The 27,677-nt window shown below is 40.1% G+C and overlaps 1 long non-coding RNA gene across 2 annotated transcripts in view; it reads right to left on the bottom strand.

Annotated features, from left to right (window-relative positions):
* LOC104849226 overlaps nucleotides 1–27,677 on the bottom strand; it is a 65,202-nt gene that overhangs the window by 21,592 nt on the left and 15,933 nt on the right. Inside the window, exon 4 of one of the 2 annotated variants that reach the window (XR_002024764.1) lies at nucleotides 24,569–24,585. The exons of the other annotated variant lie outside the window; for it this stretch is intronic. This is a non-coding gene — a long non-coding RNA (uncharacterized LOC104849226). Of the gene's footprint in view, nucleotides 1–24,568; nucleotides 24,586–27,677 lie in introns of those variants that run through there. 2 annotated transcript variants of the gene reach the window in all.

Genomic DNA, 27,677 nt, shown 5'->3' with positions numbered 1-27,677 from the left:
TGCAAATTACAGACTTATAATACTGGCGATTGTGATTGCCTACATCTGGAATGTTGACCAGGATATCCCATTGCTCTCATTCACTGATGGTGGGAGTTTTACTGGTTACAAACGCTTTGCTTATTGCACTTATTTTGTACACTTTAGAATGTGCTCTCTGAGTTGGCAAAGTTAGGAATCTCTCTTGGGAAGATGCTGGGGAGAAGCTGTTCCATATGTAGGCCATTCATGATGCTAGGTGCTGTTCAGAGTCACGTTGCAGACAGCCCGCAGTACATGCACACTGCGATGGATAAAAATCCCTGGAATGTTGTGCTGCAGAGAAGCTGCTGTGGGTTCCCAGGGCACTGGCGACCTTCACGGACATCAAGCCAAACCAAGAAACCAGCAAAAAGCATGACATGTGTAACACAATTCCACTCCAACAGTAAAGAAGTAAATCAAGCAATAATATTCAGGGCACGGGGACTACGAGGATAAGCAGGACAGCCACACAGCAGGTGAGGAGACAGAGAGGCCATGATGAACAAGGACATGGATGAAGGACACAGGGGAGAGCGCAAATGTAGTCTTGACATTCAGTGTTTTAAAAATTTTTTAGCATTACCAATTTTGGTCAAAATATACATCTCTAATTCCATACTCTTTCTTTGAGTTATTTTTTCAAGATTAAGTCTCTGGTTTGAATATTTTTAATTAATTTTCTGTATAATAACAATGGTATGCTTTCAGAAAAATGCGAAGGTCAAGGTCTATTTCTTCCATCAACGCATATTTGTTGATCATCTACCTTGTGCCAGGTCTTTCTCTAAGCACTGAAAATGTAGTAAAATAAAGTAATATGTGTAAGACTGCCATTAAGACATTGTACCTGTAACGCTAGGGAATCAGTTCCATGGCTTGGCTCAATCTGTGGCCCCATAAACCTCTGCCCAAGCCAACTTTCCAGCGTGACCCAGGGCCCTGTGCAGCTTTCAGTTGCCTTGATCTCCTTCTCTGCAAAGGTGACACCGCATTCTGGGCTGTGGAGCTCACAGGTGGTTCATGGAGGAAAACGTTAAATGTCAATGTGTATTTCAAGTTAGAATACTAATGTGGTTTATTCTGATGTTTAGACACACACTTCTCCAGAAAGCGCTTCAAGCAGAGGACTTACAGTTGGCTTAGCAGTGCCCCACATTGTCAATAATGTTCCATCCTGGTAACAGAGAATACAGCCTTCTTTATCACCCCACCCTGGAGGGTAGTGCAGGCAGGGGCGTGACCCTGAGGATACTTGAGGGTGACACAGGAAATTGTCATCTCCCCAACTGTCCTCACTGAACCATTGCTCCTCATCTTGTCTGTGACTGGCTCTCCAGCCCTGGTATTTTCGAGCTTTGTCCATGCTGTGGCATGTGTTAGAATTTCTTTACTTTTTAAGGCTAAATAATATTTCCTTGTATGGCTATACCTCATTTTGTTTATCCCTGCCTCTGCAGTGGACATTTGGGTTGTTCGGCTCTTGTGAGTAATGCTGCCATCAGTGTGGTTACACAAATCTTCAAGTCCCTGCTTTCAGTTCTTTGGGACACACACCCAATAGTGTGACTGCTGGATCATAAGGGAAATCTGTCTCCTTTTTCAATGATCCTCCATACTGTCTTCCCTAGCACCTCATATTTTATATTACCAGAATAGTAAGATACATGGGCTCCAACTTCTGCAGCACATCTTCTCCAGTGCTTATTTTCTGACTTCTTGTTTGGGGGGTGTGGGTAATGGTCCTTGTATGGGTTGTTTTTAAGCAGGGAGAGGTGTCAGCTCCACCCCACTCCTCCTTCTTCCCTCTCACTTCTTTCCTCCATCAGCCAAGTAGTGTGATCAATTGCCAGAAGACACTAGGGTCTCCCAGTGGAGCTCCCCAGGAGTCTCTGGCATTTTGCGAAAGTGTTGCTGGGTATGGTGGCTCATGCCTATAATCCCAGCACTCTGAAGGCTGAGCCAGGAGGAACACAGCAAGCTCAAGGCCGGCCTGAAGTATATAGTGAGATCTTGTGTCAGAAAAAGAAAAAAGTCACCGCTGGGCCCATTCACAGAAAAGTGCTTCAGTTATTCATGTAATTTCATGCAATTTCATTTCACTGTGTATGTGTGTGTGTGTGTGTGTGTGTAAACCCTGCTTAGATCCTCTCTCTAAAATCCAAAGCCATTTACTGGAGTAGAACAGAAGCTTCCTCTCCTTCCAGTCTGTTACTGCACCCAGGAAGATAGTAGGAACCTCTTGATTCTAAGTGCTTCTGACCTTAGCTTGAACAACAACAACAACAAAAAAGCCAAACAGGAAATACGTTCTTGCTGTATTAGAGCCAGTGGTTCCTGGCCAGAAACGTCTTTGCAGAGTTCTTTTCAGTGGATGGAGACTGCGGCCTCAGTTGGAGCTTGTGGGGAGGCCGGGAAACCAAGAGACCAGAGCCTGGCTGCCAAGGGGACCTGCAGGCTCAGAAGCCCTGGGAGGGCGTCCTGGAAGCTGTAACTTTCCCCTCAGTTTATTTTGCTGCCCTGACAGAAGTCAGCACATTTTTAAAAACACTTAAACCCATTGTTTCCTTTTTGGTGAGGAAAAAAAAAAAAGAGTGAGAAAAGAATTTTAAGCTTCTCGAGCTGCACCCTTACTCATAGCCAGATTAAATTTCTCTTTCCTCATAGAGTTCCCTAAGGCATCATTATAATGACAAAGTAGGCATCAGAAAAACACGTACCCAGCCACGTCTGCAGGAAAAGTCACTTTTTGGATGACCCATGTAAAAATGTCTGCAGGTTTTATTCTAATTGCTGCTCTGCAAGCCCTTCCATCTCCAGGGAATACTAGGGAACTGCTGCCCCCTGAAGGTCGTGACCCCTACACCAGTGAGTTTGTCTTGACAGTCAGGACTGAGAGTGCAGAGCAGCTCTCAGGAAGTCTGGGAAGGAAAGCTGGACAAGAGCTCCTCTGTCCCCGGGCAAATACACACATAAGTGCCACTCACAGTTCATCCGGGTCCTGTTAACTCCCTCCACAGCCCACTTAACTCTTCCCGCATCCTGTCCTCAGCCAGCACAGGGCATAAAGGTTACGAGTGTTTTGAATATGACTTCTGGAGGGAAAGTGCTATTGCTTAATTCTAGTTCATTGAGTGCTTCCTTCAATAGATTTTACTCTTTAGAAGGGTAAGGTTCACCACATTTGCCAATGCTGTTCTTGGCCAACTCCAGAATTAGGCAAGTATCCTGCCAGGTGTGATGCCACATGGCTTTAATCCATGCACCGTGGGAGGCTGAAGCAGAAGGTTTGGGAACTCAAAGCCAGGGCAACTTAGCAAGACACTGTCTAAAGAAAGGTCTGGGGATGTAGGTCAGTGTGAAGGTCCTGGGTTAAATCTGTAATGGGAGGGAGGGGAAGAGGAGGGCAAGGAGGAAGAGAGGAGAGAGGAAAAAGGAAGGGGAGAGAGAGAAGGAAGGAAGGAACAAAGGAAAGAAAGAGAGAAACAAAGGAAAAGAAAGAGAGACAGTGTCTGAATTAAGCACAGTGGCATACACCTGTAATCCCAGCACACTGGAAGGCTGAAGCCCAGAGGATTCCAAGTTTGAGCCCAGCCTAAGCAACTTAGTGACTTACTAAGACCTTGTCTCAAATTCTAAAAAAGTAATACAAGAGCTTGGGAGGTAGCTCAGTGGGAAGACCTTGGGTTCAATCCTCAGTGCTGCAAAATAATAAAAATGTTGTTCCATTTTCGTGTACTCCTGCCATAATTTTATTATAGTTATTTATTTACCTTCCTCTTTATATTCTTTCTATTAAAACCACATATCATGCTAATCCCTTTTTCTTGTGTTTTGTAAAATGCCCTTTATTTTAAGTCATTACTTCTTTGAAGAGTATCTTTTTTCCACATTTATGAACGTGAAGGTTGTGAGTCTTCTGGATGCCTCCATATCACAACTGCTGTTTGTTTGGTAATTTCTCTATATGGGTCGTCATCCATCTGCAAGCGATCGAGCTGGTATTGCAGCTGGGATGCAAGCTTTCCTTTAGCATATCAAATGCAGGTAAGAGCAGAGAAGAGATGAAAAGCTCTCCTGCATAGTATTGTCTGGGAAAGGACTCGCATGCGAAGGCATCAACTTTGACCATGCATTTAAGTTTGGCAAGACATGAACGTGACTCAGAGTATGGTCACACAGTTGAGAAATGGTAAAATATTTTATTTTAGGACACTTCTTACTTTTTAAATGAACTTCTCTTTATATTTTGATCTTGGTTTTCAGATCAACTCTGTGTGGTAACTACAACAGGTCCAAACATTCTCATCCTGCAAGTAACGATGCTGAAGATAATGACCTAAGTTGCTTCCTCTATATAGGCACATGTTATATGGTTGTATACTGATCTCCGACATCTGTATTTATCAATGAACATTGTTTAAGTTTTTATTGTCATGTCAGATGCATTGCTAAATAGTACAAATAAATATAAAGAACACTGAAAACACCATCTGTTGTATAATGGGGAATTGATAACAATACCAGCACCATAAAGATGTACTTCAAACTGTTACCATTAATTAAATTAGTAGTGGAATAAGTGTTTATTAAGGGAAATTGTAACAATTTTGTTGTAGGTTTCAATTCACAAGGAAAACCCAAGCCAAAAGCTGAAAGAATGAGATGAGAGAAGAAGAGATACAGCAACAAAGAATTACTTTATTGGTTCTGTTTGACTTTCGGAAACCTACAAAACTGACACTTTAATAACATCTAGACTGACTTGTTCCGAGAGCCTGAATCCCTTGTCTGAATGAACGAGTCATCCTCCTCTAAATGGACAGGAAGGCTCTACACAGAAGGGTGTGAGTTCCCTTCTGCTCTCTATCTTCTCAGTCCCGGGAGGACCGGCTGCTCTACAAAGCACTCTATCCACGCATTATTGATTTCATGACTGCAGAGCCTCCCCTAATGGGCCTTCCGGGTCTCTGAGCACTTATTTCCATTTGTGACTCATCCCATGCTTTCTAACAGTGAATGTTTAAGTGAGGAACAGGGCCCAGGGAGAACATCAGCACCTCCTCGAAGGAAGCGTAGGGTCTAGGGAGCATCACAGTCATGCCTCTCACTACTGAGCCATCGTTTCCTCCACTAAATGCATCAAGACAGGAAGTCAGCAAGATGAGGGGATACCACCCCCACAGATACAGAGAGATTCATGAGAAAAAGTGCCCCCTTATCTTCACCACGTTCCCCATTCTTTCGTTCTGTGGGAGTGGTCCACTTTCTCCTTTTCTTTGCCTCTCCCAAGCCATCAGGCCTCCGGTTAGCCTGCAGTGGCCTAGTTTTGTTCTTACTTCTTTGACTATCTTACAAAGTCATCTGAATTTTTTGCAACTTTTGTCATCTGAGAAAATCCAGAGTCAGCTCCTTCCCTTAATAAAGTGCCATGATACAATTCTACAGTTGCTTGTCAAGGTGCCTGAATCCAATAACAGAAGAAATATCACCCATCTTTTAAAAGAGCTGGACTGATGTTTGGGAGAGGTCAGTTTTCTTCTGTGGAAAACTGCTAAAGATCCAAATTCACATCTCACTTCACCTAGAGTCAGGATGTCTCCATAAAAACCAGACTGCAAAGGATCCAAGTGAAAGTGGGCTTAGAACCAGGAAAAATGTTGCACATCAGCCAGTGAAGCCACTGTGAACACAGTTTGTGTGAGTCATGGAGCCAAAGAATAATAATAGAACTTTCTATAGCAGAAATCATTCACTTTTCGCCATACACCTCTATGGATGTCTGGATTGTTCTCAGATCTATTGCTTGAGGTGGTAGAAGAGATGTGATATGGTAATATTAAATTGCCAGGCAAAGAAATGGAGCTGATTTGCAGAAAATCCAATGCTCAGCTAATAGGAGGATCAGGATTATTTTCCTTTCAGGCAATATCTGTGTGCAATTTTTTTTTCTTTTCCATTTAGACCCGTTGGAGCCAGGAAACTGACATCTCAGACCCAACGGCTATTCCTTTTAGTAACTATACAAAGTGGTTTGGCTTCTTGTTCCAACATCTTTAGTAAATATTTTTATCCCTTTTCTACTTGAAACAGTATAATTGTTAGCAAATGATTTCATATGAATTCACAAAACCAGGTAAATACACTAATTGTTGATATTTACAGTTAAATTTTTTAAATTATACCCTTAGTGCATTAGAAGGAAGACTTGCCATGTCTGAATTCCTGAAGTCATATGATATACTTAGACATTATGGTGACCCTGCAATGTTGGAATGTATGAATGGACCATAAATTTAATTTTGAAAGAATCCAACTCAGGAAAATATGTTGCTTTGCAATGGCATTTCTCCCACTGTTAAAATAAACTAAATAACTTTTCTACCATACAGGTTGGTGTCTTCCTTCCAAGTTTTATTCTTTATTGTGATAACAATACATTTATAACACTATACTTCTACTTGTTGAAGTGTTGTAGTCAGGGTTTGCAAGGGACTAGATTAATACAGGACACATAATTTACAGGATTAGTTTATAACAATCCCCCAAAAATCCAAATGCAGAGGAGTGCAAGAGGTCTGTCCACCCACTAGAGACCCAAAGAATCCAGCCAAGGGCCTGGATCCCACAGAAATGTCCTGTACAAGTCCAGCTGAAGGCCTAGAGCCCAAGGCGATATCTCATGCAACTTTGTATCAAGGATCTGCCACAGGAAGGCCCAAAGGCCAGTGGTGGAATCGAGAAAGCCTGTGCCAGGGGGTGAAGGATCCTCACTGGAGCCAGGAAGTGACACACAAGGTGCAGGCCAGAGCTCCCCTGATGAGAACAGCAGCCATTCCTGAGGAAGGTGAGGACCTGAGCTCCGCTGAGGACAAGAACTGCCACGTTTGCGTCAGGAAAACCAGCCTCCCCGGGAAGTTCAACAGTACAGAGCCCTCCGGGTCTCTTCTTGTGCCATTGGAAACCATCCTCAGATGGGTCTTCCACTCCCAGAACCACACTGATTCAGTTCAACTGGGTGTTCTAACTTGACCTTACCACAAGATGACTCTTAGAAAAAGGATGCAGGTCTTCCTTGCTTGATTAAAGTTGGTTTAAAAAAAAATTAAACATGCACCAAAATGATGAAATTTTCTTCACCAAAAAGCCATGGTTTTCAATGCTAATAACCAGTATCTCCTTTCTTTCTCATCCTTTTTCCTACATTCTATTGCTTCTTAATAATGGAAAAAGAATGAGACTTTTAAAGGGCACTTGCAATAGAGGAATTGGCAGTGTCGTTGTGCTCCGAGGCTGCCTTGTGACTCTACAAACACGAAGACCTATTCCTTCCATGCTGGAGGCCAAGCAAAATTTTATTCCTTGTGACCTGCTGGGCCAGTGCTTTTGCCAGGGCTAGAAATTCTTTTTGACTATGAAAAAATCATAATCACTGCTGTAAATAAATCTTCCTTGACACTGCCATAAATAATCTCGGCTTCCTGAAATGTATACTTAAGGTTTAAATCTGAAGTTTAATTTCTTAATATAGAAGTCAGCATGGATGTGTGCATGTGCACCTGCACATACCTGTGGTGGTTTTTCTTTCCTTAATGCCATGCATGAAAAGAGGAACATTTGTGTTGTATGAGTACTGTTGTTGGCCAGGCATTTGTTATTAAAAACAATGACATGGCTGAGAAACTGGACAAAACTTTCCACCCTGCTGTGAGGCCAGTACAGCCAGCACCACCTTTGCTACTCAAGACGTGTCACAGCCACATCCACTGACAATTGGCAAACCTCTCCTGAAAACCATTGGAGGTGGCAGAGGGATTTCTGAGTACCCAGCTAGCCGATAAAGGAATTGGCAGATGAATGCAAGGAAATCACCTTGCATTGTGATATGTCTTGTTTGTTTATTTACACAGTTCTGATTTGTAGTTGTTCTCTGCCCCCAAAAGTCTTCCTACAGAAGCTTCCATTGTCACAGGAATCAGAATTTCTTCCATCCTCTCACTGCTGGAGTGGAGTCTTCCACACTCAGGCTGGATTAACACGCTCCCCTTTTAATGTAAAATCCTGTCCTGTCTTCCTTGCTCCTTGCCTATCTGATTCCTTTTTAGGGTCTTCTAGGAACAGAACTTTGGGTTCAGAGCAGAGAGAAAACCCTGTATTCTACACTCCCTCATTAACCCTTACTGTGACCACTCCACTGTCCATCTTAAACAGGGTTTTCAAGATGTAAATGTCATACTTTTATATTTGTACTCTGCTCAAGATGTATTCAAAAATTTTCACACTAAAAGATTTGATCTGGGGCCAGGGATTTAGCTCAGTGGTTTTGCCACCTGCCTCGCAAGCTCAAGGACCTCAGTTCGATCCCCTGTACGAAAAAAAAAAAAAAAAAAAAAAAAAAAAAAAAGATTTGATCTAGTGCTAAACAGTCTCCTTAGAACAGAGAGAAAGTATTCCTTCTATTTTCAAGATAAAATGAAAGTCTTAAAGACATTCAAAATTACAGAATTCATAAACTGGTTCTTAGGTATTAGACATCAAAACCTAAATCCAGCTATCTTTCCACCCAATCACATGATTTCACTAAATATTTGTGAACACTAAGAACCCACTATTTGCATGACGTGTTCCTTTCCCTGGCCAAGGTGGTCAGATGATGAAGGTCACTGGATAAGGAACAGGAAGGTGACGGCTTTCTAATACCTCATAGGTGCCCTCAGGAAAATGATAAAATTGCAAAGGGTCATCTTCAGAGAGAATATCAAAAAGTGGCAAATGGCTCCATCTTGGTTCACAGTGCAGCAGGAGAGAATGCAACTAATGTTGACTTTCTAAGAGGTGTTATGTTAAACTTCTTTTTACGTAATTTTTTTTTCTTCCTACCATAGTACTGAGTAGATTTTTAGAACCATTTTGCACAGACATATGTGCTTATTTTTAAAAATTTTTAATTAGTACACTTAAGTGTACACAAATAATAAGTGCCAGGGTCTGGATTTGCACTCAAGTCTTTTGACTCACAAGTTAATAGATGAGAGAATATGTAAGGCATGAGAAATAGATAATAGGAGAGCTGATGTTATAGGCAGAACATCTAGCATCACCATAAGAAGATATGGGAGGGAGGGATATCTGCAGTCCCGCAAGGCCAACAAGGCCAACTAGACCTCTGGGGCCATCTTGGTCTCTTGGGTCTACACCTCTGACTCCATCACCCGCTTTAGGCAAATCTCACTGACAGCAGAAAAGCAGAGCCCAGAACATTTTTTCTGACTTTTCTATCCTTTAAGTACATATGTTTTATTTCTTTATGGTTTGGGAATGTCTTAACATGTCTTACACGTATCTCAATATCTGACCATGGAAAACATAATGTAACCATATCTTTGGCTTTCTGCCTACTTATTATTATACTCCAGATCTTGTTTACTTTTGCTATATGCTGGGAGAAAAGTAAAAATAAAATTGTTAATTATTATAGAGATACACTGAAAGCAATAATGTTTGTAGTAGGATCTGAAGCGATATAATGAGGTTAGAGAAAAAAGAAGGGATATTGAAAGCATAAACTCAAAGTGGAGGAAAAAGTCAACAACATATTCTGTGTATGTTGATGGAAAGATTACGTGGAAGATGCAGCATCTAATTTCCATGAAACTCACTAAATATTTCATTAAGCTGCCTAATGGAAACAAGAAAATCTCTCCATTCTACTGAAATCCTTTTTTTTTAGGAATGTTGCTGCAGCGGCTTTAGAGACTGAAATATTTCCCAACAATTTCTTCTGTAAAATTCCGATAGCTTCTCACATAAATCATAAGTTCTGCACCCACCCAGAAATAAGAAGAACAAAAAAAGAAGGACTAAAAGTTCATATTACTAAGAGAAAAATAAACGGAATTTATTTATCCATGAAAAATCGCTAGCCAATTTACATCTCAGTGGAAAACATTTATCTGGAGTAAACAATCTCTAATATTTCCTTAAACATATTTTACAACTTCCATTGTAATGTAAAATATTTGACTCTTGTAAGTGCCAGTGATTGATTAAGTTCCTAAATATTTACTCTATACAACATACTCATAGCACTACTTTACTAATTTAGAAATCTTAGCAATAATCCTTGGTCGGCCTTTTAGACACTGCCCAGAATTATAGCTGTGGAGCCCACGTTCAGCCTCCGAGACTCTGCTGTCCTTACCATCAATCTTCCGCTTCGAAGAATTAGTCACAAATAAGATGTTGAAAGACATGCTGCTATAAGTAAATCTGGGCTTCCAAATATGTATATTTAAGGTTTAGTCTGAACTTTAATTTCTTAGTATGAAAGTCAGTGTGTTCCAGAGCAGCTGATAGACTCAGGGTGCAAAACACTTCCTTTGGTGGCTTTCAATAAGTGGGTAAATGAGTGCATATCATTCATTGCCCATGCACCCAGGATTGAGCTAAATGCCTCCTTTCATTTTTATTTCATCTGCATTGCAACCCCATATATGCAGAGACTCTTATCATTCATCTTATACCGAGAAGGAGCAAACTTTTAATGAGGTTAAGAAAATTATCTAAGGGACGAAATAAATTGGGAAGTAAAGCAGCGTTCTTCTGACTCAAGGCCAGGTCCTTTTGCAATTCAACGGACCTCAGAACAAAGACCTGTGCTGCATTCCTGAATAAGAAGGGCCAGCTCCAGAAGCATGAAGAGCTGATCCTAAATGTCACCATGCTCTATGAAAATGTCTCCTTCCCACCTCCGCCACGTGGCTTATATGCTGCTGTTTCTCCAGAAACACAGCAGTGTCATGGGTCCTGTGAGAAGTGGTCCGTGGTCTGGTGGCACAGTGAGGAGACAGAAAGGGTAAGAAGCCTCTTGAAGGTGAAGACTATACAGCCCCATCCTGCTGGGATCTCCAGGAAGCACAGAAACCATGTTCCTCCCACAAACTCCTTGAATGAGGTGGCTCCTGGAAAGGTTACTGCTGGGCCATTCTTGTTTCCACACACCTGGCCCTGGTACGTTCCCAGGCCTTGGGCTGCCTATCCCAAGGGCCTGTCACAGTGTGTCCAGATTCATACAGGGGGCTGACAGGAAGGGAGTGGGCAGTGATATTCTCTACCACAGGCACCCTTTAATTTACTGTGTAAGTTTTCAATCTTTAAAGAGTGAGAATATATACTTCAAATGAATTTCAGATGACAGAAAGTTCGTAAAACTATGAATAACTTTTTTCATTGTTTTGTCCACCGTGCTTTCCTCACATATTATAACACCTACGGAGTAGGGGCTTTGCGTTATTTTTCTTTCTGTTCACATAATAAGGCTATAATTCATTGATTTCAAATAAATTTATTGAACATATATTTGTTAAATAACCATTGTGTGCAGTATATAGACTGCATTATGGAGTGTGTATAATTTTTCTTCCCATGTCCCACACATACATGTGTATGATATATGAAGAGTGATCAAAAATATGGTGAGTGTTATATCTTTTAAAATGTATTGCAGTAAAATGCACATGACTCATAATTTCCTTCAAAATTCTGCCCTTCATCTTGAACAGAATCAACCTATCATTCTTGCCCCTTCGTAAACCAAGCTGGAAGTGCTCTTTTGCGAGTGTCTTTAGTTGTGCTCTTATGGCTGCCTCCATGTCCTGAATGGATTCAAAGCATTGTCTGAGAGAAGAGCCCAGAGTCCCATAGCGCCAGATCTGGTGAATGAGGTAGTAGAGAACACAGCATAGTGTTTTAAGGAGGCTGTTTTCTGTTTAATGGCACTCAGCAGCAGTATTCACTGATTTTTGAACACACCTTGAAAACACACTCATGAAAGAGGACCTTCCAGAACTGCCTCAGAAAGTTCCAAGAGGGACACGATAAGTGCTCAAAGTAAGGGGCAGTGTGCCGAGGGGAACTATGGCGATGTGCCGTGCTTCTATTTAAACAGTTCACTGTGTGTTTTGATCCCACACATATACATGTTTGATATGTGTTTTTGATATACATTTTGATCACACATATGTACATGTGTATATATGTACAGATCAATATATATGTGTGTGTGTGCGACTGAACAAACAAAAGAGGCGCATATAGACCAAAGTACAGTTGGTGTTGTTGGCTATAAATAACAGAACAAGTAATCAACCTTCTGCTAATGTACAAAAGAACAGGTGCTAGGAAAAAAATGCCACAGAGGAAACAGAACTTTCTGGAAAGACTGGGAGATGCCACCTGGGTGGGAAAGAGCAGAAGGAATCATTCTAAGAGATGGGAACTGGTCTTTGGGGATGTAGTATGATGTAGTATACTATTTTTTTGTCGGGGAAGATCTTGCTATGTAATTCAGGCTGGCATTGAACTCACAGTGTAGCCCAGGCTGGCCTCAAACTCAAAGCTATCCTCCTGCTTCAGCTTCCTTAGTGCTAGCGTTGCAGGAGTGCACCACCAGGGCTGGCATATGCTGTGTTCTTAAAAAAAAAAAAAAAAAAAAAAAAAAGATTAAACCAGCTGCTAACCGATTATATCACCTGCTAGTGAAGAGTCACTTAAAAGTTTTAGTTCAGTGGTGCTATGATGTGCATTTTTTGGACAGCAGTATTCAAGGTTGTTTAAGGAATAAATTTTCAGTTTGGGATTCCATGCTATTTCATGCAATGAGAGTAAGGAGGAAAGAGCGAAATAGCGAATATTTTCTCTTTTGGTGTAATATGTGAACAGTATTTGTTTCTGCTAAGAAACAGTTCTGAGTCTTGGTTCTCAGGCATGCTGAACTGGAGTAAGGATGGCACTCCAGACAGCAGGAGGTCGGGGCAATTGGGAGACAGGAAATATGGGCTCTGGATATAGATCTAGAACTCAAACAAATGGGAATGAGCTGTAAAGCCGAGGGTAAAGGTGAGTTTTTACAGTGGAGAACGTAAAAAGGAGTAAGTTCGGACAAAGTCGGGGTCTTCATCTCAGAAACTCCTTGTGAATTGCACACTCAGAATAAATAGAAGGGAAACAAGGAGAAATAAAGGATAAATCATAGGAAACAAAGAGAAAAATAAAGGGCAGATGTGCGTGCTCACACCCTGGGATCATACTGCCTATAAATATTGCATCACAGCTTGTTCTGTGTTCCTTTCAGGTTCTTCAATGCTAAGGAAGTAGGAGGATGAAGACACTTGAAGTTATGGGGTTGCACAAGTCACTGAATGGATTACAAAAGGACATCGGCTTTCTTCTCTTTTTCAGACTAAAACACACATTCTGTTATCATAAGGCTTCTTGCCCTGCATCAGGGAAATGAGTTCTGTAGAAGCAACGATATTTAACACCAAGGCAATTCATCTGACAGTTTCTCCTCCCCATTCCACTAGAGGCAGCCAAGGAGAGAGGGGGAGAAAGCAGTGACTGTGCAGCAGAACCCAGATCTAGAACTTCTGTGGCTCTAGAACTTCTCTGAAGCCTCTTGCCGTAGCAGGACATTGGATCCAACACTTGTTGAGCCCCTGAAAACCTCTGAGACTTATGCTGACAGCGATGCTTGGAGCCCTTGTCCCAGACGGCGTGACCACTGCCATCTTCCAACACTGCCTTCAACACTACTGCTTTCAGCCATTTAGCAGAATTATTTAACACCAGAGAAGCTGCTTTCAAGTTGTTTTGGCAGCAGTGAATTTAAAGCACCGTATCTCTGATGATGGAATTTCATCCTATGAACTGAGGAAAATACAGTGACTTGAGAGAATTTTTTTGTTATCTTAAGACTACTCAGATGGATAGATGGTCATGTAACCCTCCTGTATCCCCACTGCTATAAGTAAATGACTTACGTGCTCAGCAAAGTCACATAAGCACTGATAAATAGAAAACTATTTGAAAAAAACACTCAAGAGATGATAAATTTGAAATAGTAATTATTCGACCTGTATCAGGAAAATCACTGGAACACCTTATGCCACACAAATTACTGACTGCTTAAAATCTCGAATTAAATTATTCACACATCAGTGAAGAGAAGATAAATCCACAGGGAGTTAACAGCACTACGGAAATAAGGATATAATCCATTGAGTCACACTCAGCAATGCACGCTGATAGTGACTCTTTTGGTATATTGTAGCACTTTCTTTTCTCACCAATATCACAAATCATGGCACCACAGTACATCCTGGTTTATAAGTGAGTTTGCTTCTGAAAGCCTATTTATAAGACCCGGGATCTTGAACTTTGGATCAATTTTTCAATAGAAACTACATTAAATGGGTAGTCAGGTACTTGGCGTGGCTCATTAAAAAATAATTAACTCAAAATGTCCAAGGGGAAGAGCAAATAATAGCACTCCGAGACACCATTGGCATCCAGGGTGTGCTCTTGGTGTTTAGCGAGTTCTGATAAAGTTTTGACTAGGAATGAACAAGGCAAATCTTTGCTGAGAAATCCTCACAGCTGCCAGCTTGATGACCGGACACCATCGGCCCACCCGACTGTGAAGGCCCACTCGTGTCTTCAGGACACAGCCTTCCGTCCGATTTCTCATTGCCCTTAGTCTTGACTACCACCGAAAAGTGCGAATGCCAAGAACAAATCTTCTGCGTTCCCAGTCTAACTCCAGCACATGTTTTTGCACCGTATCGTTCCTCTCCTGCTAACACTCAGACTGTGTTTCACTTGCCTTGTAATCACACTGTTCTATGGTAATCACATTGTCCTCGCCTCTCTAACATTTTTCTTACACTCTCCTTCTCTGGTCTGGTCCTGGCTGAAGGCTGGCTTTTCCAGGTGAGCACATTCTCCCCTGTAGCTCTCTCCTAGTGTATTAGTACTTGCTGCATAATTTGTGGCCAAGAAAAAGACACAGTGGCATCACTTTTCTTGCTTCAATTTGCTATTACTTAGTTATCTCCCTAAAAGACAAAATATAAAGAAAAAAGAACAAATCATGCAATTCTTTAATATTTTCTGACATAACGGAATCGTCTTTCCTTCGTTTACACACGGATTGTTTGGATCCCTGGCTAAGGGATGTTGACTCCAACCCTGGAACACCTCTCGGGCCATTTGCTACCCAGCTCCCCACCTTGTAACTCTTGAAGTCACCCATAGTCACTACTATTCCAACAGTCTGTCCCGGACCTCACTACAACCTGCATTTCCCTGCCATGATATCTTATACTTTAATTCTCACTGTGGGACATTGCTCACAGCTCACTTACTGTCTTATCTCCCAAATCCACAATGCCATGACTCCGAAACCTCCTACAAGGCACAAAACAGAAAAATTAATTACAGCTTCCAGAAAACTTCATTTTATTCCAAACTTCCAGGCTCATTCTGTATTTGTTCTCTCCTTGCTAACCTAACTCCCAGCAAGCTTTACTTACTCACTTTCTCCTCACTGATCGGACATCCTGAATGTTTCTGTCCAACATGTCTTGAAAAACCTAGCCCAGTATTAGTGTAACATTCTCCCTGCACCAAAGCAGTGGAGTACTGTTTGAGAAAAATCAAATAGAGATGGAGCCTGAAGATTTTAATTTGGGGCTCTAGTTGGATTTTGGCAAGTCTTGCATTTCTAAATTTCAACTCAAATAATCTACTTTTAACATCTGTAATTCATCTTGTTCTCTGCAGTAGATTTACTTCCTCCCTCACTGAGACCACAGAGAAGGAATTTTCTCAATTAACTGCCCTGGTACCTACCATCAGGGTGAGTTATCCAGGAGGTGAGTGTGTAGGGCCCATAATGTTTTAAGGACCACTCTAAGGTCTAATTACTTTATTTTATAAGCCTGAAGGAAAAATAGAAATCTTATGTTAAACAACACGTTTAATGTATATTAGTCTGTTCATTTTTATACAAAATACAATTTTTGACGTGTTTTAAAGAGCTTGTGCAAAGTTTCCAGTCGCTATGAAAGTTGAAACCCAGCCCTGCCTGCAAATCCGCTGCTTTTGGCCTGTGCTATGGGGCTCCCTGTGGCTCCAAGTACCTGCAGCCTCCCCGGGGTGATGTCTACCCTTCACCAGCGCTCTGTGCCCTATCCCACGTGCCCCTCTGAAGTCCATGTTGTATCCTTGATCCCTTTCAGAGCTCTGGACTCCGGTGTTCTTACTCCGTTAGCCCTCATCCTCCTTGGACTCAGTGGATTCTTTTCATTCACCAGAACCGCTCTGAGAAAGTCTCCACAAACACCGTCCGAGTGAATATTGAACCATCATCCCTACCATAACGGATCAACACGTCCTCATCTTACTTCAGTGTGACTTCACTTAAAGATACATCATATACCTTGTCCATTCAGTATCTTCGAACTCACCGTCAATAACACTAGTCCTCACACGTGATCAAGTCTCTCTGACACAGCTACACGACTCTGTAGTCGCTGCACAGCCTTCTCCTGCTGAGGGACACACGCCAGCACTTCGGTCCCCAGTGTGAGCCGTGAGATCGCCACACCCGGCACGAAGCAGAGCACGGGACTGTCAACCCCAGGAGCCGGACTCTGGTCACAGCCGAAGGGCCCCCTTACCCTTGACCTCCCCTGGAATGTCTTGGGTCCTAAGTCCAATTTCCCCCCATGAGTTTGAGGTTACAAATAAGCCCAGCAAGTAGACGACGCCCTAGGCACAGAAACTGAGAGTAGGGAAGCCCGATGCTGCAGCCCGTGTGGCCCTAACTGTGCCTCTTAAAGTCGGACGCTGAAGTCCTTAGTCCCAGCACCTTAGAATGTGGTTGTTTTCAGGAACGGCGCCTTTACAGAGGTCAGGAATGGAGCTTCTGGGGCTGCTCCTACTCCAAGCTGACCAGTGTCCCTGGAGGAGGGATTCGGACAAGCCTGCACGGAGGAATGAACGGCTACGTGCGGGAACAGCTGCAGGCCCCAGACAGAGGCCTCGGGAGGAGCTGGCTGCACACTCGTTGATCTTGGACTTCTGTCCCCAGGCCTGAGAAAAGCCGCTCACCCGACAGTGAAGCCACCCAGACTGTCGTCTTGGTTGTGGCAGCCCCGGCACATGAGCACAATAGGACCGAGTCCCTCTCGTTTCCCCCACCCTACATTTCCAAGAACAAAAAAACAGTTTTATGCTTTTGTTTCATGTGTCTTCTCAGTGGTATGCAACACACTGGTTCAGTTGTTTTTTTTTTCTTTTTAAAAATTCCTTCCTTTCCAAGTTGCTTCGTCCACATAGCTTCACTTGTACGGTTTTATTTCTTCTTATTTATCTTTGGGGAAGCGTTTATTAACCGGGCTGAGGAGCACAGCCGTCACCCCAGAAACTAGTCCCAAAACTCCACTCCTTTTAATACTGTACACCGGGATCCTTGGCATGGTTCACAAGCTCCGCCGGATCTGCCACCCTCTGGCTGTCCCCAGCATGGTCCTCCTCCTCCTTAACGCCACTGGTGCCGCCCTGGCAGAGCTGTCCTTCACACTGGCCTGTGTGCACAGGGCCTCTTCCCCACAGAAGTCACCCCGGGAGCGGCCTCATGGCCGTGAGTCTCAGAATCAGCCCTTTCAGCAGAACCCTTCTCTCACCTTCCAGAGTTCACCTTACTCAGTGTGTGGGAGGCTCACCAAAGTCGCATCTCTCTCTCTCTCTTACAGGCTTTTCTTTCCTCCTTTCCTCCTTCCTCTCTCTCTCATTTTTTCTTTCTTTCTTTCAGATTGGCACAGAGTTCATCTATTTTGTTTAGTCTTTCAAAGTACCACATCTTCAATGAATTGATTCTTTGTATTTTTTTTCCTCAATTTCACTGAGTGTTGCTCCGATCTTTATAATTTCATTTCTTGTACTGGCTTTGGATTTGGATTGTTTTTGTTTGAGAAATACTGCTGAACTGGAGAGTTGTCTCTACTTTCCTAAACTGCTGTGGGAAAAGGCCTTATAGAATGGATGTAGTTGTTGCTCTTCTGGTTATTTCTACTTATCAAAATGCAACTAACATTAAAATTTTCATATTTCAATAATTATTCATACTTCATTTTTCTTAAACAAGTGATATTTTCCAATAAAATTGTGAAATATTGCCTGAAAGCTACCGCTCAGTAGCAGATGAAATAATCAAATAACAACCACATTGATGTGCTCTTTTATGCATTGGCAAACAGATAATTGTCCAGAAAGTAGCTGTTTTAGCTAAAAATTGGGATGGCTTGCCCACCAATCTATGCTGTTGATGCTTTTCAAAATCACTGTTGGAACAAGTTCATGAAAATTAAATAAAAATGACAATATAGAAAGCTTTTACCTTCTGATCACCTTTATACCTTTCCAGTAAAGTTGTGTATTTATATGAGCATTTCACACAGAGCATTTCCTCTAGTATCATGATTTTTTTTCTAAGTAATTACACAACTTTGAAAACCTTGCAACACTTTTGAAATACTAGTGGTATTTCACTTGCAAAATAATAATTGTATAAACTGAATCCTGGTCAACGAAAAAGTTTTACAGAACATCATAATAAGCACTTTGTATAATTCATTTCTACCTTTGCTGGTGAAATCTCCCCCAAATGTTAACAACAATCTAGAGCTTTAAATTGGCTTAAAATACTCTGAATTGATAGATTGAAACAAAAATCACATGGTTTTTCACTTAGAGAGCCAACCTTTTCCATAATTTCAAATCGAGATCTTAAATTTTATTCATTGGAAAACAATCTACAGCGCTCTCTCTCTCTCTCTCTCTCTCTCTCTCTCCCCTTCCCTCTCTCCCTCCCTCCCTCTCTGTCCCTGCTAAGTTGCAGCATTATTTTTCAAAATGTGTATTATAGAATAACTTGCAGGATGTTAAAACTCTCACGTTGATTTTTCAGCTATGTAACAATTTGTATAATGCCTCCTGAATGATTCCTTCCTGGTGGAACTGTTGCAGATTAACCTTTAAAAATACCCAAATTACAGTTTCAGGGTTTTAAGTAAAGAGTGCACACTGTGCTCCATGTCGCAGAAAGTAGTCATTATGCAATGTATTCCAATTCCTTAGTCTCCTGGAAACCTCACTCTCTACCTCCCGGTAGGGTCCCAGCAAATTTCCTTAATAAATACATGTCATCAGGAAACAGCTTCTCTCTGGAGACATATCATCATGATTTCAAAATGCTGAGGAGAGAATGAAAAGTTCTGGACACTGCAGAACTATTCACTCTGTGCACGTTAACAGCAGACACCTACAAATGTTTACAAAAGTAACTTCAGCTGTAATTCTCCCCTTGGAGGGCCACAGAACATCGGGTAGCCTCCGTGGTGACAGTCTGTGAGTGACAAGGACATTTCAATGCCAGGAACAAATGTTACTTTTGGATGCTCATAAGGGTGCTGCAAAACCATCAGCAAAGGTCCAATTATTGTAGTTTTCTTTTTGCTCCTTTGAGGCATTGCAAAAATTGCATATTTTGAAGTAAAGAGATAAACTCAACATTAAAAAAAGAATTTAAAACAAAAAAAAAGTCAGTGAATGTTATTTATTTCTAATATACAAGGGTCTTCAATTCAGAAAACTTTTCAGTTAACTTTTCAAGCTTAAGGAAAAGTTCAAATAATATGAACTATGTTTCTCATCTCTTTCCCAGACCCCAGATTTTTTATTTTTCCTTGTGTAGGAGAACGTGTGTGGTGGGAATTCTGCTTTTCATCACTTTGTGTGCATTTGTTCTTGCATTTTGCTTTCTCTTGTAACTCTTAATTGTGATTTTGTTTGCCATTTGCTCTAATCTCTGTTTAACCCATGGAAAAGCCCCAGAGAAAAACTCCTTTAATGCAAAGCCTTGAATTTAAGCAACTTTGCAAGATATTTGTCTCTAGGAGTGGTTTCAAGGTTGCTAGAGGTAGTCTCTCTTTTGCTTACTGACATGATTTGCAATGCTTGGGGTTTAATTAAGTGACAGAATAAATTGACCACAGCCACCAGGAAATGTTTTGATCCAGATTATTGGAATGGAAATTCTACTTTGCTTTCTCAGTAAGTTAGAAGCCAGAATCTTTCACCATTAGATCTGACAACAGAAATTTACTCCATATCCTCTGATAGAGCTTGTAAGGAGCAGCAGGCCAGGGTGTATGTGACCAGAGGTTATAACGCTCTGATTCATTATGCTGCAGTCATGAATCTGCCTCGCTAGAGACTAGCTCCATCCATCCACTCAGCTGTCATTCTGACCGTGAATATAACGCAGCTATGGGGAGGGCCAAGTCCTCTGCTCATGCCAGATGTTGTTAGGAATTCAATCCATCCTATGTCGAACACTGGCTCCTTCAAACAACAAGATGTTGAGTGAATTATATATTGAGTGGTGAGTTTTCTTGGCATTTAATTATCCATCTCAAAGAAACATACTTCCCTAATTGTTTCTGAGGTTACTGCCTAGCATATAAGTAAAAGGGATTTTGTGAAGGCATAGTGTGATATTGGCAGCTGTAAAAACATTGCAAGTTATTGTAATGTCACTGCATTTTGGCGGGGTATATCTCTAATGTCTGTGTGTCAGTAAAGCTTAACAATCTTTCTTTGTGATGTCACTGCTAGATAACATTTTAGGGGAATAATCAGCCACAACACAAGGCAACTCTATTTCCACTTTTGTGTATTGTGTTGTGATCTTTGAACACAAAGTACTAATACAGCATGACTGCACAGACAGGCAACATTTCTTAAATGGAAAAATGTATTTGCAGAGAAGTAAATGCTTATTACTCTGATTTGATTATTAAATATTGTATATGAGTATCAGATTGACCCATTTTTGTACTTCATAAAGGTGTATGAATATTACGTCTAGATAAAAAAGAAAACATGGTTCACTTAAAAAAGGACACATAACTCAATTATCATTAACAATTAATTTTGGGGGGCTCCTGGAGTCATTTAGATAACACAAGACAACCCTAGATCATTTTAAATGACACCATTTAAAATAATAAAGCTTTATACAATACCACTCAAAAAGAATTTTCAAAGTTTTCTTCTACCAATATACATTTCATCATAATTATACTTTATCTAGAAAATAAGAATATTCTTGTAACTTGAAAACAAGGATTTCAGGCTCTTAAAAATTAATTTTCACATTATAATTGTCAGTAACTTCAGAAACACCTATAACTTCTGATTCTTTTTTCATAAATTTCCCTCAACTCAGTGGAAAACAGTGCCTTCTACTAGACTGCAGCAGGTCTGCAGTTTTTTCTGCTCTTGTTTCATGAAATTTAATCATTTCCAAAAGTCCTTGTGTGAAATACAATATTCCCATTCTTCTATCAGTGCCATTGTGTCTGCTACTTGTATTACATTTAGATTATTTTGTCACCTTCTAGAGTCCATCCCTGGTAGGAACACACCTAAGTTGATCGATCTTTTTACATATTGGAAGACCTAAGGGTTGCTTACAGTTCTTGGTGGCTCTGAGTAGAGCTGTGAATATTTGTGTGTATGTAATTGCATGGACATAAGTTCTCAACTATCTTGGATGATTACCTAGGTATGTGATTGCTAAAACATATGGCTAGACTATATAATATCAACATTATAAGAAACTACAAACTCTCTTCCAAAGTGGTGTTACCGTTTGGCATTACCATCAGCAAGGAAAACAGAAAGTGCTATTGTCATCTTACTGCTTTGGGGGTTTAATTTGATATGATTTGATTTAATTTATCATTTAAATAATTATGAAATACTTCTCATCTTTGTTTTAATTGCAATTGTGTAATAAACAATGTTGCACAGCACTTGAGAAGTAATCTGGTTTCTAACAAATTATTGACTTCATGGCATATTAGACCCGAGAAGGATCTCGCAAACACTTTACCTACGAAAGTTGATGGTTAATGGGATGGGTCAAGTTGACTGCATTACGAGATACCTAAGTAGCTGGCCCACATCATTTCTGGATGTGTCTGTAAGGCTGGTTCTGGAAGGGATTCACATTTGAATTTCTAGACTGAGTAAAGAAGATGAACCATCACCAATCTAGGACAGCATCATCCCATCCAGTGAAGGCCCATGAAACACAAGGCAGAGGAAAGGTGACTTTCCCTGTTTTTCTGAATGGGGTATTCATGATGTGAACATTACAGCACCAGGTTCTTGGACCTTTGGACTACAGGATGCCCCTCCCTACAGTGATTCGTAGCCTTCAACTTTGGACTGGCTGTCACTCTATATGTTCTCCTGGTTCTTGGAAATCTGCACTCAGACTGAATCTTACCACTGACTGGATTTCTTGGTTCAGCAGCTTTATAGCCAACATATCATGGGCCTTCTTGGTCTTATTAATAGAGTAAATCACTTCCCATATGAATTCCTTCTTCTATGTCTCTGTATATTCCACTGGTTGTGTCCCTTTGGAGAACCATAACTAATGCACGTGTAGTCTAGAATTTTACAACAAGTGGAGGATGATTGAGATGAAAATAAGGTTTCTCGGTATCTTAGGAAGTTATAGATGAGTCATGGGAGTAGGCTAGAATGAACTATGGATAATGCATTAGGGTGAGAATACCAATATTAATCCATGCTACCTTAACGTAGATCCAGATGGTTCGACTTTATATAGATATATTTTATATGTATATACAGATTTTTTCATATTTTAAAAAGTATTACAGTAAAAGACATGTTGCCAATAACACTGCTCAAAATTCTTTCGCTCTCTTTGAACACACTTATACTAGTGTTCTTGTCATTTTCTAAAGTGGTGCTGGAGGCCTCTTCTAAGTGTTTTTAGATGTCCTGTCCTAGCTGCCTCCATGTCCCATTCAAAATATTTACTTTTCATGGTCATTTTGACTATGGGGAAGAACCAGAAGTCACACACGGCCAGATCTAGTGAGTAGGGTGGAAGGGAGCACACCACAATATTTTTACAAGCCTTTGGATGAGGTGGCACTTAGCAGTAGTGTGCAATGTATTTTGATGCATCATAAAGGACTTTGAAAGAAGACTTTCAGAAAAGCTTCAGAAAGTGGCAAGAATTATGGGATAAGTGTGTTCAAAATGAGGGGGGCTATTTTGAGGGTGATTGCCGGCAAAGTGTTTTTTTACTGTAATAAATGTTAACGTTTAAATATTCACCATACAGTTTGGTTATACTTTATGTGCACAGGTTAGTACACACTTCACTAATTCCTTGCTATGTCAACTGAGAAAGAATGAATGACATCTCAGTAGCAAGGCAGACACCTCAGCCCCAGATCTTGTTTATAATATCGTTTCCCAAAAATAAACAGGTTTTATGCAGAAATGACTTATCCTGGGACTGGAACTAGAAAGGCACAGAATGACTGCAGTATCTCATAGTGGTAGAAAGCGAAAAGTACTAAAAGTAGCAAAAACTAATCATCACAACCATTGGGGGAATCCACAGAATGTGCAGATGTACCACTGGCCAAAGCTGGCATGATTTGGGTAACAAAAAAGTAGTACTGAATTATAACCCAAAGTCCAAAATAAATATATTTTTCAATTATTTTTTACTTAAATCGATTATTGAATAATTTTTTTCTCATTGAGTTTATTGGTACATTTTAGGTACACAGTACAGTTACATTCATCATTGGGATCTTGTGCCTTCACATGACACGTCTTGGTTCTCATTTTTTCCCCTCACCCCTGCCCTCCCTCACCCTCTCCTCCCTTCCCTACTCACAGAAGCTTTTTTTTCCATTTCTTCGCTTCCTCATATTTTTTCTTTTCCCTTATTTCCTGAATAAAATTTGAAACAAGGGAAGAAGTGCCGAAGGCTGGTAAAGCTCTGCTCTTACAGAGGTGCAGGACAAGTCCTACTCTCTGTGTGTGGGCTGTACACAGTGGCTTTCTTCCAAAATGCACAGTATGAAAGTGAGGGAAAGTGTTGGATACAACACAGAGAAACCTGCCAAACACTTCTTCAGGCCAGGTGGCAGCCAAGGTTGACATTCACAGTGAGGTTCGTGTAGATACCATGCACTGCTGAGAAGATGTGCTCATAAAAATCTTCTTCCCCTTCCCCAGTCAGTTACCAAAGGACATCTGAAGAATCCAAACTAAGTGACTAGTAATCCTTAGTAAATCAAGGTCATTCAAAACAAGAAAAGTCTGAGAAACCATCACAGTAAAAAAGAACCTAAGGAGACATGATGATTAGAATAATGTGGTGTTCTGAATAACTGGAAATGAAAACCAGTTATTATGGGAAACTGAGTAAAGTGGAATAAAGAAGGGACTTCAATAATGAGGCATCAGTATGTCCAATTCATTGTGACACATGTACCATTTATAGAATGTTAATTATAAAAGAAACTGGACAATGCATGGAAAAATCTGTTATCTTTGCAATAATTTTATAAACTTATAAACCCTTTCTAAAATTTAAAAATGTCACTAAAAATCCAGTCACACCGACTGAGTGTAACAATTGATTATTAAACTTCTATGTAAAATGGAATGATGAAAAGATGTATATATTTTCAAATTCATTGAGCCATAATAAACAGAATAGAATTTATTTCAAAGTTATGAAATTGACGTATTATTCTTTTTAGGTTGTTAATGGTTACTCCGAACTTAAACACCTCACAATATTTGGGGGATCTGTAAAAGTAAACACATTTGAACTTTATTAAAAACTATGTTGATGGTATTCCCGTTCACTCTCTGAACTGTGTATAGAAATAGTAAGCATTTGAAATGCAATTAATCTGCCCAAGTGCCTCTGAAGAAATAAATAACAGGTGACCACAAAGCTTTATGGATTTTAAACATAAACACAGTGACTGCACACTTTGATCAGAATTAATACTACTTTTTATAAGACAACATTAATACCTATTCATTAATCAGAGTTTACAGTTTATTTCTTGAAGTAGCAGAATTAATTCTAGTTAGTAGAACTGACCTGATATGAGTGAAAATTCTAGAATCTTTACATCTTTCTGACAATCCCACAATGCATGAACATTCTACTGGAATTGTTTTAAGCCTTTTAAAAGATTCTTAAGTATATATCCAAAGCAGCCCATGAATAAACAATCTCTTCTACTTTGTAAATAAACATTTAAATTTTCATTAATCATGAAATAGTCATTGCTATTGACATTTGTGTTCTTTTTCTATATTCTCTCATTTTTTTTCCTTTCAATCTGTGTGCCACAGTTTTGGCGACCCTGGCTGTCAGCAGGTAAGGGTCCATCCTGGTTGATGGGCCTATCCTTAGAGATGGATTTATGTTACAGATCCTAGTGGTACTTACCTTAGGGTTAGCTGATGCTATCCTAAGCCTTTGACATATGATAAACAATTAAGTTTGCAACCACTTTATTGCTCAGTGACAAGAACAACTTCAACTGATCTAGCTCTTGTTAGAATTAGATAAAAAAATTATCATGATAGATTGAGGCATGCAAATTTTCACCTTCATCTTAGTCCTCTATCATGGAATGAAAGATCTGAGAAGAACACTTCTTAAACAGCTGCCTTCAGGAATGACTCAACTGGGAACTGTTCTTACACACACACTCTTCTGGTCCTATTGTCCACCCCACAGCCCATCTTGGACTCTGGTTGTTACTAGTGAGACATGGCTGCCATGTTTACTTTGGGCATGTGGCTGTGGAAACTTCTGTCTTCTCTTGGTTTTGCTCAAATTGTTTCCCTTTCTTATCAAAGAGGAGAATTAAAGAAAACAAAAAAAGTCAGGAGAGGATTTGAACACTGATAATTTGTTTATTAATTTTATGATGCTGACATTATGTTTTGCAGGTGAGAAAACTTTGATTGAAAATGCCAAGAACTCATCCAGGGTTACAAGCTTTCATATATCCTTTCCCCATATCTTGAGAGATCTAAGCTGATTTCATGGCAATATTTTCCTGCTTGGGGATGTCTCTGATATAATCTAAAGTAATATGGTTATTGTACAATGTCAAGTATCACATCTGACACTGGTCACTCAGGATCTAGATACTCAGAGAACAAAATAACCAAGATCCCTACCCTTCTCACTTTTACATTCTACTAAAATCAAAAAGAGCAACATTATTGCAAAGCAACATGAAAAGGGGACACACAATCTTCATTTTTATATTTATGATTAAGAAAATTTATGGTAAGGAAAAAGCCAAGGATGACTTTCATCTTTCTGGTGTAAGAAACTTGGTAATAGCAATTCTAAGTTAAAATAATGGAAACAAATGAAGAACTCATTCTTTTCCCCAGCTTCTTGACCTAGTTTTTTTAACAACATGTTAATACCCTTTGTAATAACAGGTGAAATCTTTGCTTGGATTTTAACAATTGACTCAATGTAGACAGATGAAAATAATGCATCAGCTTTATGTTTCTTTTCTCATCTAGATTCACATTCTAGATGGTCTATGTTTGTTTTATTTAAAGACTGATTTTTAAAATGCTATTACTTCTTACAATGGCTCTCTTTATTTTGCAATTGAGAAAATTCATACTAAATTTAATGATTTCAACTCCCATTTCTTAAATTCTCTATACAGTTGATCTCATTCTGACCCTAAACTGATGTTTGCAGCTGCATCTGCAAATGTATTGCAATTCTCAAACCAAATATAACTTCCTGAAGTTATAAGCTGGATAACCTGCCAGGAAGGAAAAAAAAGAGAAAGAAAGAAAATTTGAGGAGAGGAAACCAGTCCTACAGAGATTATTGATTCCAGATGTTCCAATTACTCTGCTTGGGGACTTTACTGACTTAACTTACACAAATCCTCCTCTATAAATCCTGACTGAGTCAGGTTTGGCAAAGATTGTATTCTGTTTCTCCCCAAGCACCTTTATAAACCCTTAGTAGAGTTCACACCTAATAGAGGAGGAAACAAAAATGTCATGGTCACATTAAATCTTATGGAGTTTTAAAGAGACATAGTTAACTGATTTAACCCTTGCCCACTGAGAGTTGAGGTATGTCAAATATAGCCCAGCATTCTGAGGCATTTTATGTGTATTTATTTTTTCATGAATCTGAAATACATTCAGCAAATTACATTTGATTGAAATGATGACTCCTAAACAAGTCTCCTGTTTTAAAATGTTTTATTCTTTATCTAAAAAAAAATATACAGCCTGCTCAATGCTTTGGTAGAAACTTTGAGAAAAACAGCTTTTAAATAAGTATCAGTGCACTTTTTTAAAAATCAAGTAGATCTATTATGTCAATTCTGCATTTTTTGCGTGAAATTAAATCTGGGACAATAATGTCTTAATTCCACCTTTTGACAGTTTGACTCTGAAAAATCTTGTTGAAACAGACCTTATTTTCAAATCTTTTCACGGTATCACACCGTGGCATCAGTTTCTGAAGCAAGGTTTTGTTATTTCTTCACATAATTAGCACAGAAGTATAACAACAGGCTGTATTCTCACCATCCAGGAAGCCTGTCCAGCTTGATGGGGGTTACAATAGCTGCTGCACTCAGTGAGGGTGAGATACTCAATGTGGAGGTTCCCAGTGACTCGGAAAAGTGGTAAAATATATGCTTGAGAAGTCTAAAGTTCCTACCCCAGGATCCAGACATTCTCTGGCTTTTTACTCTAAGGCCAAGAGAAGGTGAGGTGGGTAGACTGCCCTCAGCCCAGTTGGATACAGCTTGCCAATAGAGGAAGAGGAATACTCTCCCTCCATATGGTGCAATTGGAATCTCCAGTGAAGATTTATG

The sequence above is a fragment of the Fukomys damarensis genome, unplaced genomic scaffold (genome assembly GCF_012274545.1).
Source record: "Fukomys damarensis isolate Sample0158 unplaced genomic scaffold, DMR_v1.0_HiC HiC_scaffold_19, whole genome shotgun sequence".
In the NCBI taxonomy this organism is placed as follows: domain Eukaryota; kingdom Metazoa; phylum Chordata; class Mammalia; order Rodentia; family Bathyergidae; genus Fukomys; species Fukomys damarensis.
The sequence above is the reverse complement of the archived record's forward strand: the minus strand, read 5'-3'. Positions and strand labels throughout refer to the sequence as shown.